This window comes from Lutjanus erythropterus, chromosome 19 (assembly GCF_056507025.1).
Source record: "Lutjanus erythropterus isolate fLutEry1 chromosome 19, fLutEry1.hap2, whole genome shotgun sequence".
Lineage (NCBI taxonomy): Eukaryota > Metazoa > Chordata > Actinopteri > Lutjaniformes > Lutjanidae > Lutjanus > Lutjanus erythropterus.
The window spans coordinates 33515012-33530781 of record NC_139335.1 but is presented as its reverse complement, the minus strand read 5'-3'; the positions used below and the strand labels follow the sequence as shown (position 1 = coordinate 33530781).

General features: G+C 39.5%; 1 protein-coding gene across 13 annotated transcripts in view; it reads left to right on the top strand.

Annotated features, from left to right (window-relative positions):
* The window catches only part of hoxb3a (homeobox B3a), a 139300-nt gene that overhangs the window by 72307 nt on the left and 51223 nt on the right, over window positions 1–15770 (top strand). For 7 of the 13 annotated variants that reach the window (XM_084745124.1, XM_084745121.1, XM_084745118.1 and 4 more), the window contains one exon: window positions 13080–13146. The exons of 2 other annotated variants lie outside the window; for them this stretch is intronic. The gene's annotated coding sequence lies outside the window, so the exon portion shown is untranslated. Of the gene's footprint in view, window positions 1–1097; window positions 1378–11130; window positions 11282–12258; window positions 13147–15770 lie in introns of those variants that run through there. 4 more of the 13 variants (XM_084745129.1, XM_084745126.1, XM_084745127.1 and 1 more) reach the window with 4 other exon arrangements.

Below are 15770 nucleotides of genomic sequence, written 5' to 3'. Positions count from 1 at the left end.
TCCTCTGATCGCTCTCAGTTTGACTCCATGTAATAACCAACATCTGGCCCTCGTGCAGGCAGGCAGGACGGACAGGCAGGTCATGCTGAACCTCGCTAACCCCCCTGGCGCACCTCAACCAGATTCCCCTATTGGACAGGAACAAGAACCAGAACCCCCCCTCTCCTCCTCTCCGACATCCCTAGGCTCTCTCGGCCGGCCTAGCTGTCAGTCTGGAGCCCGGTTCAGGAACAGTTCACCGTGTCAATCCGCCTAATCTCGCACCAGAAAAACCAGGACGAAATAGCCAACCAAAGGTCCAAGCAGGGAGAGACACCGGTGGAGAGAGAGGAGGAGGAGAACCGGGTTATTTGTGGCAGACCTCGGTGAATGAACCAATTCAAATGCACGTGAAGGGACAGTTTAACTATTTGAAAGAGAAATCTATAATAGCAAGGAGGGCTAACAGCCAGTTAGCAAAACAAGAACAAAACGACACTGGTGTGTGTTTTGGTGAGTTTATAGCTTGATGCCAGCCGTCTGGAAAGAGAGCGAGGCAGAAGAAGAGTACAGCTCCTCTCTTTTGGTGAACTAGGAGAAAACAGAATGAAGAGGAGGACAGAAAGAGTTTGAGAGAGGTAGAGACAGAGGAGGGGAGCCCAGGGAATACGGCGTCACGCTCAATCCACAAAAGCTCTGGCAGAGGAACGCGCTTTATTTTGAAGGCTCGCTCAGCATACTGTGGGCCCAGCGGAGCTCGCGTCGTATCCCGACGTTATTTGCCCTCGTGCCGGTGGACAGTGTAAAGATAAGGCTTCAGAAGAGGAAAAGCGCGAGCCTTGGTTGTGGTGCTGGCCAGGCACGCACCGGCTCCGCTATACGGGGAATTTTGCAGTATAGGCGGAGGGGGGGTGAGCGCGCGCACGCGGTGTGTTTTTTTAGGGTAAAGTAGCACCGCGAGCCCCAGACCGAGCAGTCCCCGCCAGCCTGTGTGCTGTAGGTAGGCTTTGATTGTTGGAGATTTATGGCGGAGCCCGCTCAAGATTTATGGCTTTACCCAAACCGGGCATCCAAACAAACTTAGCGTCTCCTTAAGAGCGTTATAACAGCATGCAACAGTGCGCTTTAAACGGCCAGTTTCATCGGCATGAATGTTTTAGTGCTATTTATTACACGTTAGTAATAGACGTCAGAATAAAGCCGAGTTGTCAGACAGACTGCGCGTAATTACGCACTCGCAATCAGTGGAAAATACGTCCAAGGTTTTCCGAGAAGGATTCTGTGGTTTTCTTTACTCCAGCCGTTTGTCCGCCCGTGTCCAAAACAGACTGCATCCAGGGAAAAAAAACACAACACCAGGAGGAGATCCAAGAGGAGAGACCCGCCGAGAGAGTGCAGGTAAGGTCTGCCGGGATGCTTCTCTCTCAGCGTCCCGGTGTGTGTTCCCGAGGCGTCCCCATCCCACGCGCTCCGCCGCTCGACATGTCATTAATTATCTGTTGTGTGACCGTGGGCTCTCTCGAGCTCACGGAGGCATCCGGGGTGTGCCCGCGTGCAAGCTCTAATGCTAGCCAAAAACTTTTTTTTTTTCTGTGTGTGTGTGTGTGTGTGTGTGTGTGTGTGTGTGTGTGTGAGTGAGTGAGTGAAGGCAGCTGAAGACAGATGCCTCAGAATAGGTAACAGACAAACCATGCTCTCTCTCTCTCTCTCTCTCTCTCTCTCTCTCTCTCTCTCTCTCTCTCTCTCTCTCTCTCTCTCTCTCTCCCGTCATTTAAAACGTAGTTTACTTGCGCGAGGTGCGGTTTGGACAGAGAGGTGTGTGTTAAGTGTGTGTGTGCGTGACACAGTGAGAATGAGTCGTAGTGAATAGCGACCTGACGGCTAGGTGTAAAGAAAGAAGATGCATGTTAGCCACGCTGTGATTTATGATAGTGTGAAAAGATTGCTTACTCAAGAAGCCACCCCCCTTCTCTTTTTTTCTCTCTCCTATCCACAAATTGTCATGTCCTTCCCTACCCCCCCAACACACAACAAATCCACAAATGGTCCACAAAAACAGATTTCTGCTCTAACCAGATCTATGCAAAAGCATGCAAATTGGTCCTAAGTACAAGTGCCGCTCTTTCAATTAGAATTATTACAAACATAATGACCTTAAACCACCCTTAACCTCAAAAATGTGTAGAGTTTCTCATTGTTATATCAGTCATATGTACCATTAAGTCAATTTAATGGGAGATTTGAGGTGTACATAAACACCATAAAAAATACAGAAATATAATCAAATTAGTGAGGAATTTATGTCCATAACAGTATCAAATATAAATGCATTAAATATGATTTTATCAATCAGCCAACAGCCTTTATCCTCTTGATTCCTTTGTTGTGAGGGGACAAGATTTCAGTATTCAGGAATTACTTCATTAGTGCAGTCTTTCATTTATGTACTGAACTATACAGTTTTCACTTTAATCAGGTTGTTTTCTGTCTGTAAAGAAATGCTCCAGTATATACCCTCAGGTCTGTTTAGTAGTGCACATTGTTTATAGTATTATTGTATCAGCACAGAAAAAAAACATCATCTACCCAAAAAGTGCATCTATTATGGCCTTTTGGTATTATTTATTTATTTATTTATTGTATTTAGCAATGCAAATATAAGATTATCTTGACTTATCACATTCCCATGGTTACCCAGTCTGCAAAAAGAAGACATAACACTTTTACTGGACAAATGTTGTAAGATCATTTCTACCTGTTCGTTATAGTTTTAAGTTCATGTTCCTAAAGTTTATTTGTTTTTTCATCATAATTTGTAACTTTATAATGATAAGAAAATCATTGTTTAAATAGGTAGGCTACAAATGGTCACTGTAGATCAGGAGTTCTCAACCTGTGGGTCATGAGCCCCCACAATGGATCAAAAGATAAAACTATGGGCTGCTAGATCATTTACAAAAGTAGTTTTGTTTTTTGCTTGTAAAATACAGGATAATTTCCTGTCTTCAGATAAAAATCATTCCAATAAAATAATCTGAGAAGTAAAAATTCATTTGCCCACCAATCATGCCCACATAACCCACAGGGCTGGGTATCAGCACTCAATACTTTAAGATATCCATTTAAGTAAGTACCAAGCTGAAACTTCTCCAATCAAGTTGAATTTGATCCTTTTTGTTCCCAGATCTACGAAAAAATGACTCTTTGTGTGTTTTTCTTCAGCCAGTCACCACAAGTATTCTTCAATGTATTTCAACATATGATTGGACCAGTGAAGCAGCTACAATCCATACAGCCTGTGGTGCAGTGAATCTGAGCACATTGTATTTGATAAAAGTTGGCAGTTCAGTGTGCTAAAATGTCACCAAAATATCTGAAAGTCTGTCTACACAACACACCTGTTGTGTCTGATAAAAGTAAGCTCTTTTATTTTGATTTTGATTTCTTTTTCATTAGTAAAGCTCTAATCACCTGTGATTGGGGGTCTCAAGAAGACTTTTCTTAATGTTATGGAGTTGCAGGTCAAACAGGTGGGGAGCCACTGCTCTGTATGTTCGTCATATCAAGTAATGGTCAGACAACTTCTGTGAAAGCTTGCTTGACCTTGGTGGTTTTTGCTTACTTCCGGGTATGGAGACTTTAAAGTCATGAAAAACCCACCGCAACTCCAACACAGCCGTGATTTAATTGATTTTTTCATACATCACTGACAAACTATGGGCAAAACACCAATCAGAGTAAAATAGTGGGGGCAAGTACGCCTAACGCTGTCGCAGTGTATAAAGGCTGACAGGTCTGGCCGAGATCCATACAGCCGCTTTCTCCTGCTGTAACAGGCTGCTGCTGGGCCAAGTGGCCTGATTATATTACAATCACTGGCTTCTTTTTCTGATCCATGTGTCATAAGAGGAGCATGTTGTTAGGAAATGGATACAGGCCTGTTGTACTGGTGCAGCTTGTTCAACACTCAGTGTAATGAGGCCTCAAAGCTATATAATAACAACTTAGGAAAATCCATTTTTAAGGCAATGCCAAACCACAAATTACTACAGATACATATCACTGAGTGCTGCTGTCCCTGGGTGGACTGCAGGAAATTGTCTTTTTTTTTTTTTTTTGACCAACAGGCAGCCACAGTTGCTGCAAGTCCTGAAATCACATCCACATCAAACATCCACCATCGGTCAGACAACTGGATACACAATGACAAAACTTAAAAAGATGCTCTGTTACTGGACTGAGGTGGCTTCCAGTGGACAGCCACAAACTACAGTCATCCTGCCACAGCTTCATACACAACAGAGGCCGATTGCCAAATACTCCCAAAACAACATAGATTACCAGTAGAGAGTACCACCACTAACAGGCTCACACATCACACAAGTCAAGTGACATAACTCTTGTGGTTTACACTGTAAAATGGTTGCAGATTCTTTAGGTTTAGCTTTAAAAAAAATACTTGGATAGGTTTAGAAAAAGATTGTGAATGATGTTAAAATGAGAATGTTGCATTTGTCTTGTAAAGTCTAAATCTTACACACCGGACCTTTAAAATAATCAACACTGACTATTGTTCTTAACACTGGAATCAAACACTGGTCTCGTGAAAGTGTTGTTCGGACTTACTTGCTACATCTGTCCTTATTACTTTGAAAGTAGTTCTGACTGTCAAGAAAAAATGCATTCTGTGTCCATATGCATAAATTTATTGATTCCATTTTGTGACTATTTCACAAACTGACCTGATGCTGGACTGGAGCTGTGCATGGATATTCTTTAAGGGACGGTTCACCACCAAATCACCCCACAAGCAAAAAAACATGCACCCCCCCATTTTGAGTTTTGAAGATATCAGCTGAAGTCTGCCTTCCCTTCAGCATAATGGACATTTGTCATGTGATGCTCAAAGCACCAAAAATGTACATTTGAAAAACTCAAAACTTGTGTCTCTGTCTAAAAACCATGACCTGGTTACTCTAGATAATGCACACGCATTGTTGTGAGTAGCTTCATGTTGGAACTACTTTCTTTCTATTAGAAATGAAGTAGTTCTGGTAGATTCTAAAGTAGGTCTAGTAGATTCTACTGCAGAAAGAAATATGACAAGGTCTGTGGATTATTCACAGTAACTATGTCATGATTTCTGGAAAGACACACTGCTGTTGAGTTTTTCAAGTGTATTTTGTTGATGCTCTGAGCATCACAGGACTAGTGTCATGTAGTACCATCTTTGAGAGAAGGCAGGAATCTCACACAGCTAATATCTCCAAAACTCTGCAACTCACATCAAAACAGTATAGATGGATAAACTGCACTACAGGCCAGATGGAAAGTGGGGAATAGTTCCTTTAATACAACATGAGAGTTAATTATGCAGGAAGACTTTGAAACATCCTCCTGAACCCTAAGGCTTTTTTGACTTTCCACACAAGAACCCAACAATCAGCTTTAAGATTTCAGCCTGACTTTAACTGAAGAACCCGCTGCTTTTCACACATGATATTTCTTGTGACGAGGGCTGTAGGAAGTTGTCAAATCAAATACTAATTAATGCAAGCTCTTAATAAGCAAACCAAAAGTCCCATGTGTGATTACTTAAGATTTCCTTGAATCTTTTATAAAACTTTAACATCCAACATGCTATCACCACGAAACCATGAATCACTTTTGCTGTTTAAAGTCAGAGTTATGCAAACATGTCAGTATTAAAATGTCAGAGCAAAACATGCGGAAACACTGCAGGCTTTCCACAACATTTGAGTACAGTTTATCAACTTTATTTTAGCATCAGAATGCAGACAAAGGTGAAACCAACCCTTCATAAACCTTTTCTTTCATGATTTCTATGCACCACCCTGAACACACACACACACAGACACACACACACACACACACACATACTTACACACAAGCAAGCAGTCACATTCATCCCTGTTCTTCCAATGTCTGACAGACTTGGTGAGCTTGGCACTTTTCATGGCCCAGGAGCAGAAAGGGCAATTTGACCCCCACACCCCACCTTCCTCTAAACCTCTCTCTCTATCTCTCTGTCTCTCTCTCTCTCTCTCTCTCTCTCTCTCTCTCTCTCTCTCTCTCTCTCTCTCTCTCTCACTCACTCTCTCTGTCTCTGTCTCTGGTGGTGTCAGGGCTTTCTTTGAGTTGGAGGTTAAAGATTAGCATCTCTGATAAAGATTAACTCTCTGTCAAAGGAAGGCGCTGATGACTTGAGTCTCTGGTGCAGGACTGTTGGTGACACAGGGGCAAACTCTTCAGGGAGATGGGTGACCCTGCCTGCAGCTGGAGAGGAGGATTGGAGACAAAGACACTAAGGTGTTGGCTCAATGGATACGATAAGCTGTAATAACATAACATAAATTAATGTAATGCAACATAGTTGGTTAAATCTTCTACAAGGAACTTTCATATTTTGCTGATTTTGGAGGCCTCTGTGGACAAAACCATCAGTGTTTATACCATAATAACCACAAAACAGAATTTCAAATTGAAAGTGGCTCCCTTATGACCTGCTGATAGCTGATAGATGGTCCCTTTAATTGATCATATGAAGGCATCAGTAATAAACTGTGGCTGTGTAATAACCAGCAGAAAACTCCTTGCAGTAGCTTTACATGATTTAGCTTAAGTTAGGTACTTAAGTAAAGTTTTGGTCAAGTTTACTCAATGTAAAAATGGTTTGATTAAATCAACATGATGTGGAACTGTAAATGTAGAAATTAAATTAATAAAAAACAAACATCACATTACAATAAGATTTGATTTTTGCTAATAAATATAAAGATCATGCAAATAAATAATTTTAATTTCAAAGAGGAAAAAGCCAAAACACATTTTGGTGGCACTTTCTGCCAAGGTACATCTATAATGCATTATAAGCACCTTCATAACAAATTTTTATGCATTTATAAGTCTTTAAAGAATGCTTTACAATGTTTATAATCTTGCACAACAAGTTGTAACAAGGTTTATAAAGTATTATAAGCCGTAAACACAATATAAATTCAGCGTTCATAATACCTTCATTCCAAAATGACAAGTGTCTTATAACTGCTACCTTGATACAGTGCTGCCACTTTATTTAATTACTTTTACTTTATTGATATAAGACATTATTCTATTTCAGAAACATTACAGAGTTTATAATCTTTATAATCTCATCTATGAATGATAGACATTCTTAGATATTTGTAAAAAGTTTTACCAACCCACCACCTTGAGTCTGCTTCTCGTTAATAAACTGTTAAGTCGAACTTCAGCTCTGATGGCTGATAAATTCATGCATGATCCCTGCAAACTCTTCTGAGACCATGAATTAGGAACTTTTCAGCAGAAGTCTGTGGCTTAAACAGGATTCAAATGGGTCTTTTGTACACAGGATGAGCGTAATGCGTCAGTTATGTGTGTAGAGCCAGGAGCAGCAGACTTTATAAGTAGAAGATTTGTTCAGATTTCATAAGCCTGAATGAAAAGAATGTGTTCACAAAATAAGAGGGATGTATATCGTAACAGCAGACGATGTAATTTCATCTAACATGCTCCAGCTCCCACCCTGGTCTACAACACATGTCAAGCTGTTAGATGTAACTGAGAAAAAGCAGTCTTTGGAAACACATTTACACACACACATGGATGTGGATGTAATTTTGACTGGTTGTGAAATGAGCTCAAAGTATTCCTTATGAATGCATGTTTGTTTATTCCACAAACCTTCATAATGAAATAATAGAGATTAAGAATAAGTAGATATGATTATTTCTTATTTGATGCATTTCAAACAAAGTTGTCAGTACATAGAAGTTGTTTGATTTGAGTTTGATCATAAGCCTTCAAAATGTGATTTAGTGGTGTTGCTTTGATTTGCACAGACATACTTGACTGATAACTGGCTATAGATAACTGCACGGGCAACAAACCCCAAAATCCTTTACCCACACTTTAATTAAACAAACTGGATGGAACAGGAACATGCAAGGTGTCTCTCTCTCAGTTTATAGTGCATATCTACGTCCTGAAAACCAGTGTTGAAACTTGTGTGTCAGGAGGTGAGGACATGAAATGTGTTGCAGTATGGGTTTGTCGTCGCTTGCCCATTTGGTGTGTCTGTGTCGTGGTGTTAGTGATGATGCTGCATGACCGTTCAACCTCATTACTCTTCAAGGAAAGCTTCAGATAGACTTGATGAAAAATGTCCTTTTGGCAGAAGAAGTATGGATATTGACTGATCTTTGGGAAAGGCCCAAAAAAGTCAAAAATTCAAGAGAGGGACTCGAACTCTTTTTATTTGTGTGTTTTAGCCTTTTTTAGTTTGTTTAGGGTTTTTGTTGTTGTTGTTGTTGTTTGACAAAATGGGCTCAACAAATGAATAAAAAAGGACTTATCTAAAATGTTGTTATAGGAATTGAAAGCATGTGTCCTATTTGAACATAAGTTAGTTTTTGGTAAGTCAGTAAATCATGCAAAGGCAAACTAGAACTTACTATAAAATGTTCTATAGCAGAGAAAAAAAATAGGCAAAAAAGTGACCAGTTTAACTAAGTACTTTTACTTATAGTAACAAGTTTGATGTTGTACCTAAGTTACTCAAGTATTTTCTTCCATTCTGGAGGCAAATCTTGTATGTTTTACTCCACGACATGTACTGTAAAGTTGTAGTAATATAATACTTTCCAAATTTAGATTATTAATACAAAATATAAATCAATTATTAAATCATAATGTATTAGTATCATACCTAGCAATATATAATATATTTTTAAAATGAGCCCCAGCTTTACCAGCTGCAATATGAAAGTGATGAACACATTAAGGAATTAATACTTATAATCCAATATTAAACACATGATTCTGAAATGGCCCATTCTGCATTGCTGTTAGTACTTAAAGTATATTTTCATGCCAATTCTTTTTTGTGCTTTTACAGAAAGACTTTGAATCCAGAACTTTTACTTGTAATGGAGTATTTTACACCAGTGCTACTTTTACTTAAGTAAAGGATCTAAATACTTCTTCTACCACTGTGTCAGGATACAACTGTGTAAAGGTTTATATATTATGACTGTGAATGGTTTCACATGTAAACCAAAGTGTGTCTAAAAATATGCTCTAAATTGGTTCTTAGGGGACTTGGTTTGATGTTGCAATGAGACCAAAACAAGGAATTTGGCTTCTGTGAAAAGAACCAGGATAAATCTTCCAAACTAAATGAAATTCTAACTGTGGAGATCATTTGAGAAGAATGTGAGAGGCCAGAAGCCCACTGACATTGCAGTAAATGACATCAGATCCGGAAATTGGATACACATGGGGGGATGTGTTGAACAGATAGGTTGTTTGAGGCCAGGGCATTTTGAAGTTGGTGGGGTTTTTTTTTAATTCAGCAGCTGCTGCAACTACCTTCAGAGGTTCATCTTTGTCTAGTTTTGTTTGAAAGTGATTTAGAAAGATTTTTATGTTTGATCTGTGACCCGTGGCTGGAACCATTTTCATTTTCACAATTGTTAGATGTAAGTATATTTGACATGATAAATCTTGCTTCCATAATGATGACAATAACCTTGTTATTGTGTCAGAGTTGGTTGAGATTACTTTTATATTATTTTATTTTCTGTCTGTTACCAGCTGTCATATCAACAGCAAAGAAAAAAAGAAGAAACCCAATGGTTTCGATTGAAAGTTAAATTCTAAGTTAAAAGGTTGCTGAAAGATTAAATCATCAAATGGGATTCTCTGGCACTTTGCCAGTGGGTTGATCATTAAAGAAGTGAGCTATTGCTCCTCTAGGTCAAAGGTCACTTTTGGAGAGCTATGCACCAATATATCACCATGTGAGAGCTTCTCTGGGAGGCTTTCAGCTCCTGTGTTTATACCACACAGTACATTTTTACCATTGCTGCAAAGTAACAGCACTGATGCTGATACCAAAATGTCTGAACTTTTTCAGTTGTGTTTTACTTGTATGTTGTGTTTGTGTTGTTTCAGTTGGATCTAAGGTTAAAGAAGTATAAAACTCAGCATGAAACTTTTAGCTCCAGCAAACCGGGAAACACCACAGCAGTTTGTTTATATCCAACAGACAGACTTGGGAATTTGTGTAAAGCTGTTTAGTGTGTGTGTGTGTGTGTGTGTGTGTGTGTGTGTGTGTGTGTGTGTGTGTGTGTGTGTGTGTGTGCGTGTGCCTGCGTGTGCCTGCGTGTGGGCTGAGGCACGCCGGTGATGGCACCACCAGACCAGGAAGAGATAAGAGCAGAGCATAGTGATAAAGTTTGTTCAGTTCATCTGAGACTTTAAAAAGAAGCTGCAACAGAAATAATCAAAATAAATCCATCCATCCATCACCACTAACCCCCCCCCCCCCCCCAACCCACACTACAAAAAAATACAATGAATGAGTTGTAAGAAATGTAGCATTAGTTGTAAGATGCAGAAAAGGCATTCTTCCTCTTCCTTTTTAGAGTGTTTATCTCAAAACGGTGTCATGTTATCTGCACCATTGTTTGGATACTCTAAAGTCTAACATTGTGTCATGTTTTAAGAGAGAAGAGCATCTTTCAAAATAATCAGAATTCAGATAAATATACAGCTGCAGCTGTATAATTGCTGGAGCACAGAGAAAAGATTGTGACAGGATTAATTAATTGATTAATCCAAAAATAATCCTATCAACGATTGATAGTTGCAGCCCCAGATAACTATAACATCTCAGAAAATACAAAAAAAGTACCAGTGTCACAAAATTGTTTAACTTGGGTGAAAATACTTTGACACTTTTAGTTTTTGTTCCATCCATCTGCCACTTCACCTACCTGGAGTCTGAACTTGTTGTTCACTCCCTTATTATGCTCTCTATTAAATAATGCACAAACAAGCCCTTTGTTGCTTCCACCTATGTTGCTTCTTGTTTGGTTCATAATATCAAACTCTCGCTTCATCTACCCTAAGAAAAACACTCCTCCGCAGTCTTTTATTTCTATTCTGCTCCATCAGGAGCACTGATTTTCATGTCAGAGTCCTCCTCTCTCTCCTTCTGCCTCCTCTTCCACTCAAAATTTGGCTCATCAGCTGTTCTGGGGCTCTGGAGGCGGCGGCCTCCTCCCTTTGTCTCGGCCTATAGGCTAGCTGGCTAAGCTAGTCGGCCCCTGCATCACTTTCTGGGCAACTTTAGATTAGTCCACTCCTGCTCCGCTGGCTCCAAATTTCTGACTAACCCGCGGGGCTGAGGGGGGGACACAGGGAGGAAAGCCCCGGTCTGTGCTGCGATGGGGATGGACGGCAGCCAGAGCTGTGCGTGAGTGCATGGAAGGAGACAATAAATAACTTTATAGTAGTAGTAGTAGTAGTAGCAGCAGCAGCAGCAGCAGCAGTAGTAGTAGTAGTAGTGGTGGTGGTGATGGTGTTGATGGTGGTGTAGGCTGGTACGGGGAGGTCGGGGGATCCTTGCTTTTGATTTATGTGTTTGGGGGAAGCTGTCAGGGGCAGAAACAGAAGCAGCGCAGCCAGAGAGATTTTATTCCAGCACTTTAATAATATACAACAGCCACAATGCAACAACACGGACACCTTCTCATTCTGGATGCTCTTATACAATTATACGATTCAGCTTTTTTCCTCCTCTGGATGGATGTGTATCTACCGCGGAGTATGCGTCTGATCGGACGGGATGAAGGCTCCTGCTCTAGGCGCTCACATGAGGACAGCCGGGCAGCAACACTAAATATTGTCCGGGATGTGTTTTTTTCTCTCGGACTGATGCTTAAGTTATTTATGGGCTCCGTGGATTGTAGAGCCGCTGGGAAACAGCTGTTCGCCTTATGGGGCCGCTTCTCTTTCTCCTTTGCTCCTCATTTGTTTTCCTTGTCGGGCCGTTTGGTGTTTAACAACATTTCGGACTTTTTTTTTACAAGCCGTTCTTATCCCGATTATTATGGATTTGTTCAGTATTGATGCAAATACTTTATATGTGTTAACATGAAGGTTTTTACACTGGGCTGTAAATTATGTCTCTGTGATAATTCCCAATAAGATTAAGGGAGTGAGAATTGAAATGCGCCCTATGTATGTTGTTCATTTTAACTCATTTCTATTTTAGATTTTGACTATTTTCGTCATATAGCTCCTTTCACTTGATGTAATATTAATGCCCTAATTTATTAAATTTCTCACATGAGCTTGATATTTGTATGTTTTTTACATAAGATAATGAATAAAACCATCTTATATTATTTACATTATATTTACGTCAGCCACATTTCGGACTTTTTTAGAACTCCTTCTTCGTTCGGTAGGCAATTAACGCAAACAGTATGAGTTAACGTTGAGGTTTTAACAATGATTTTTATGACAATTCCTGGATGAATGAGATCAGGATTTAGACGTACCCCATGCATGATGTTCATTGTAACTTATGTATATTTCAAATAGTGACTTTTTGTCATAGTTCTTTGTACTTGATCTATTATTAATACAACAATTTATATCTTAATGTTGTCTCAACACGTTGCTACTTCTGTTTTTTGCTATATAATAAATCATGAAGACGTAATTTTATTCATATTACATTATACAGTTTTTCTCTCTCTTTTGGGGTTTACACCTCGATCCACAGTCTTGTTTCAAATTATTTATGTATAATTTTCTAACATTTTCGAATTGTTCTGTCTCTCCATTCCGAGTTTTAAATGTTTGGGAAGGACCGCCATTTTTCCGCGTCAAATGTTGAAGAGTTTCCCACCAGCAGATCAGAGATTTTCACCGTTTTTTAAAACACAGGGAAATATAAATATAATAGGGTGTGTAATATGATAAGCAGAATCAATACCACCTCAGATCACTCCCACCCAGCCCTTCATCCTTCTCTCCGCTCTTATTACTTTTATTCCGGGATTTCACCGGGAATAATTTAAGGTCAGCAGTACCTGTCAGCGGCTGCTCCCGTCCCAAAACCGTTCGATTAGACTACAAGAGGTCTGTGCTCTGTATCGGATTTTTACTGAGACCTTTTGATTGCATATCTCTTTCTATCTCTTTCTTTCCTGTCTCCCCCCTCCCTCTATATCCCTCTTTTTCTCTTACATTCTCTCCTGCAGTTCTTAGGAGCTTTCTGGAAGCCGTTTTCTTCCATCAAAACATCAGGAAATAAGAGGAAATCTTTCGGTGAGTCCTGCTGCTGTTTTATACTATTCTTTAGGATGCTGTGTAATGTTAGAACGACTTTGTGGGTGTGTTCGAAGTGTAATTCATCCACACATTATTAGACCGTTCGAAAATGTGGTAATTGCATGGAAGGTGATATCTGTGCTCAGCGGTTTTATTATTATTATTATTTATTTATTTTTTGTACAAAAAGAAGGTTATTTTAATACAGTTCTTTTTCGTTATCCGTACCGAAATGTACCCAGTCTTTGTAGACTAATAATCTCTGCCATGTGCTACACTTTTGTTTTGTCATTATTTATTCATTATTTATTTATTTTATTGTTTAGTATTAACCATGGTTATTATTATTATTATTATTATTATTATTATTATTATTATTATTATTATTATTACATAGAGTAATTTAACGCAGTTATGTTGCAAACTCTAGGAAGATGTTGGTGATTTGTGACCGTAATAGATGACTTACTTCATAATATTTATTTTATTTTCTTCTTCTAAAATCGAGATTTGTAGAAAGGTGCAGCCGAATGCATGCGAAATGTGTATATGTGTGTATATGTATATGTGTGTATGCGTGTGTGCATGTGTGTGAGTGGTGTAATATAATGTAATGACACGTGTTAATGTAATATAATCCAGAGGTGTGAAGGGCAGTGTGATGGCCGCGGGTTAGAGCCGCAGCAGGAAACATACCCAGGGTCAGTTCATCATGTGATAAGACAGTTATTAAAACAGCGCTTTGTAACTGCAGTAATGACACTCATGCTAACACTAGCAGTGGGATAATAATAGCAGCAATAGCAATGACATTATAGCAGCATGAAATGGGTCATAGTTGTAGAGATGCTTTAAGTTATTTTCTTTCAGCATATAAAGGAACAATTTTACAAATAACTCTTCATTTGTGATGAATATTTTACATATTCAGCAACATAAAACACAGTAAAACTGCGGCTAAACGTGATTTTAAATCCCAGTCAGAGGAAATTCCTTTGTGTCATCTTCAGTGGTCTACATTTCTGAAGTCCTGAGGGGAAAAAGAAAAAAAAAATGAGAGAGGATTTCCATGGCTGTGCAACGCACAGAGTTTCAGTTGTGAAACCCAATATCCGTGACCCAATCCGAAACACGGAGCCGTCGATGCGCGTCTGCAATCCAAGGAAAATAAAGAAAAAGTGCCATCCTTTACAAGCACCGGCGTGCTTTCACAAGTCAGTACATATATGTAATCCGCTCCGCATGCACTTCTCTTCCCACACTGTTGCTCTATGGACAAAAATGAAAGACAGAGACAAAAAAAATCGCTGATTAGTAGTTAAGTTAATGAGTAATGAATTAGATCCTTCAGTCCGCACAAAAGGCTGCTTTGAAGGAAAAGTTGCAGACGGACACATTTCAGGCTCCCACCTTCCACCTACACGGAGCTCATCCTCTCATTTCAGCAGCCCACAGCGAATGCTATCTGTTTTAAAGTTGGGCTGTTTACACACACTCACACACACTCACACACGCACACACACGCTGCTGGGTGCGAGAAAACTCATAAATCTTACGTAGCCATAAACGACAGGGGTAGCGTCCTGAATAATAAAAATAGAGGGAAGTGGGAGAGAGAGCTCAAGAGACACGCACACAGAGAGAGGGAGAGATAGAGAGAGAGAGAGAGAGCGTAGGTGTGTGTGAATGGTGGTGGTGGTGGTGGGTGGGGGGTATGAAAACATTGTAAGACACCTTCATATTTTCATTTTCATTTTGCTCTCACCTATGTGTCTCTTTTCTTTTGGGTTTTCTTGTCAGTCTTTCTCGCTTCTTTTTGAGGCAGCTTCATCTCTTTCTTCAAATGCTGCTGCTCCCTTCTTCCTCCCATGTGTGTTCAGTCAAAACACAGGGAAGAACCCAAGAACCCACCCCCTTGTAATGTTCTTTCTTTAAAATGACCTGGAAGTGTAGAATTTAAAGGCTGTGCAGCACATATCAGTCCTTTTTTTTTTTTTTTTTTTACCCTTTTTTGATTTGTCACCTTGTCACTGTTGTCTGTAGCTTTTATATCAGTCTCCTGCCTTCCATTTAGGCTTCCATTTTTTTTATTTACCTTTTTCTGTGCATAAGCAGCAGCGGGGGGAGATGAGGTGTTGAAATGTTAACAATACAGAGTAAGTGTCTAGTTTCTGCAGGGAGACATGGAATGAGCTGCAGGAGGGGCTCTGTAAAAACAAGTATTTCAAAAAAAAAAAAAACTCATTTCCTGGAAAGGCAGGGAGAAAAGAAGGGAAAAGAAAGGGAGCAACAGCTCATGTTGCCTTGAAAATGACACCAAATATTACCAAATTAATTCATTAAACAGGTGAATGACAAGCACACATGCAGTCTAAATGAAGTGATTCCTCTCAAAAGAGCAACATCCAATCCAAAAACATCCAATCTACATATCTCCACTCACTTAACTTATGGATCTGGCTGTTTTATGTCATGGCTGTGATACACTTTAAGATAAATGCTTTAGCATTTCAAGTGACATACTACCATGGTGTAAAAATAGAATTAAAAGCATGAAAATATAAATATTATCAGCCATTAAGGAGATATTTCATGCATTAGCCTCAACATAGAAATACAGT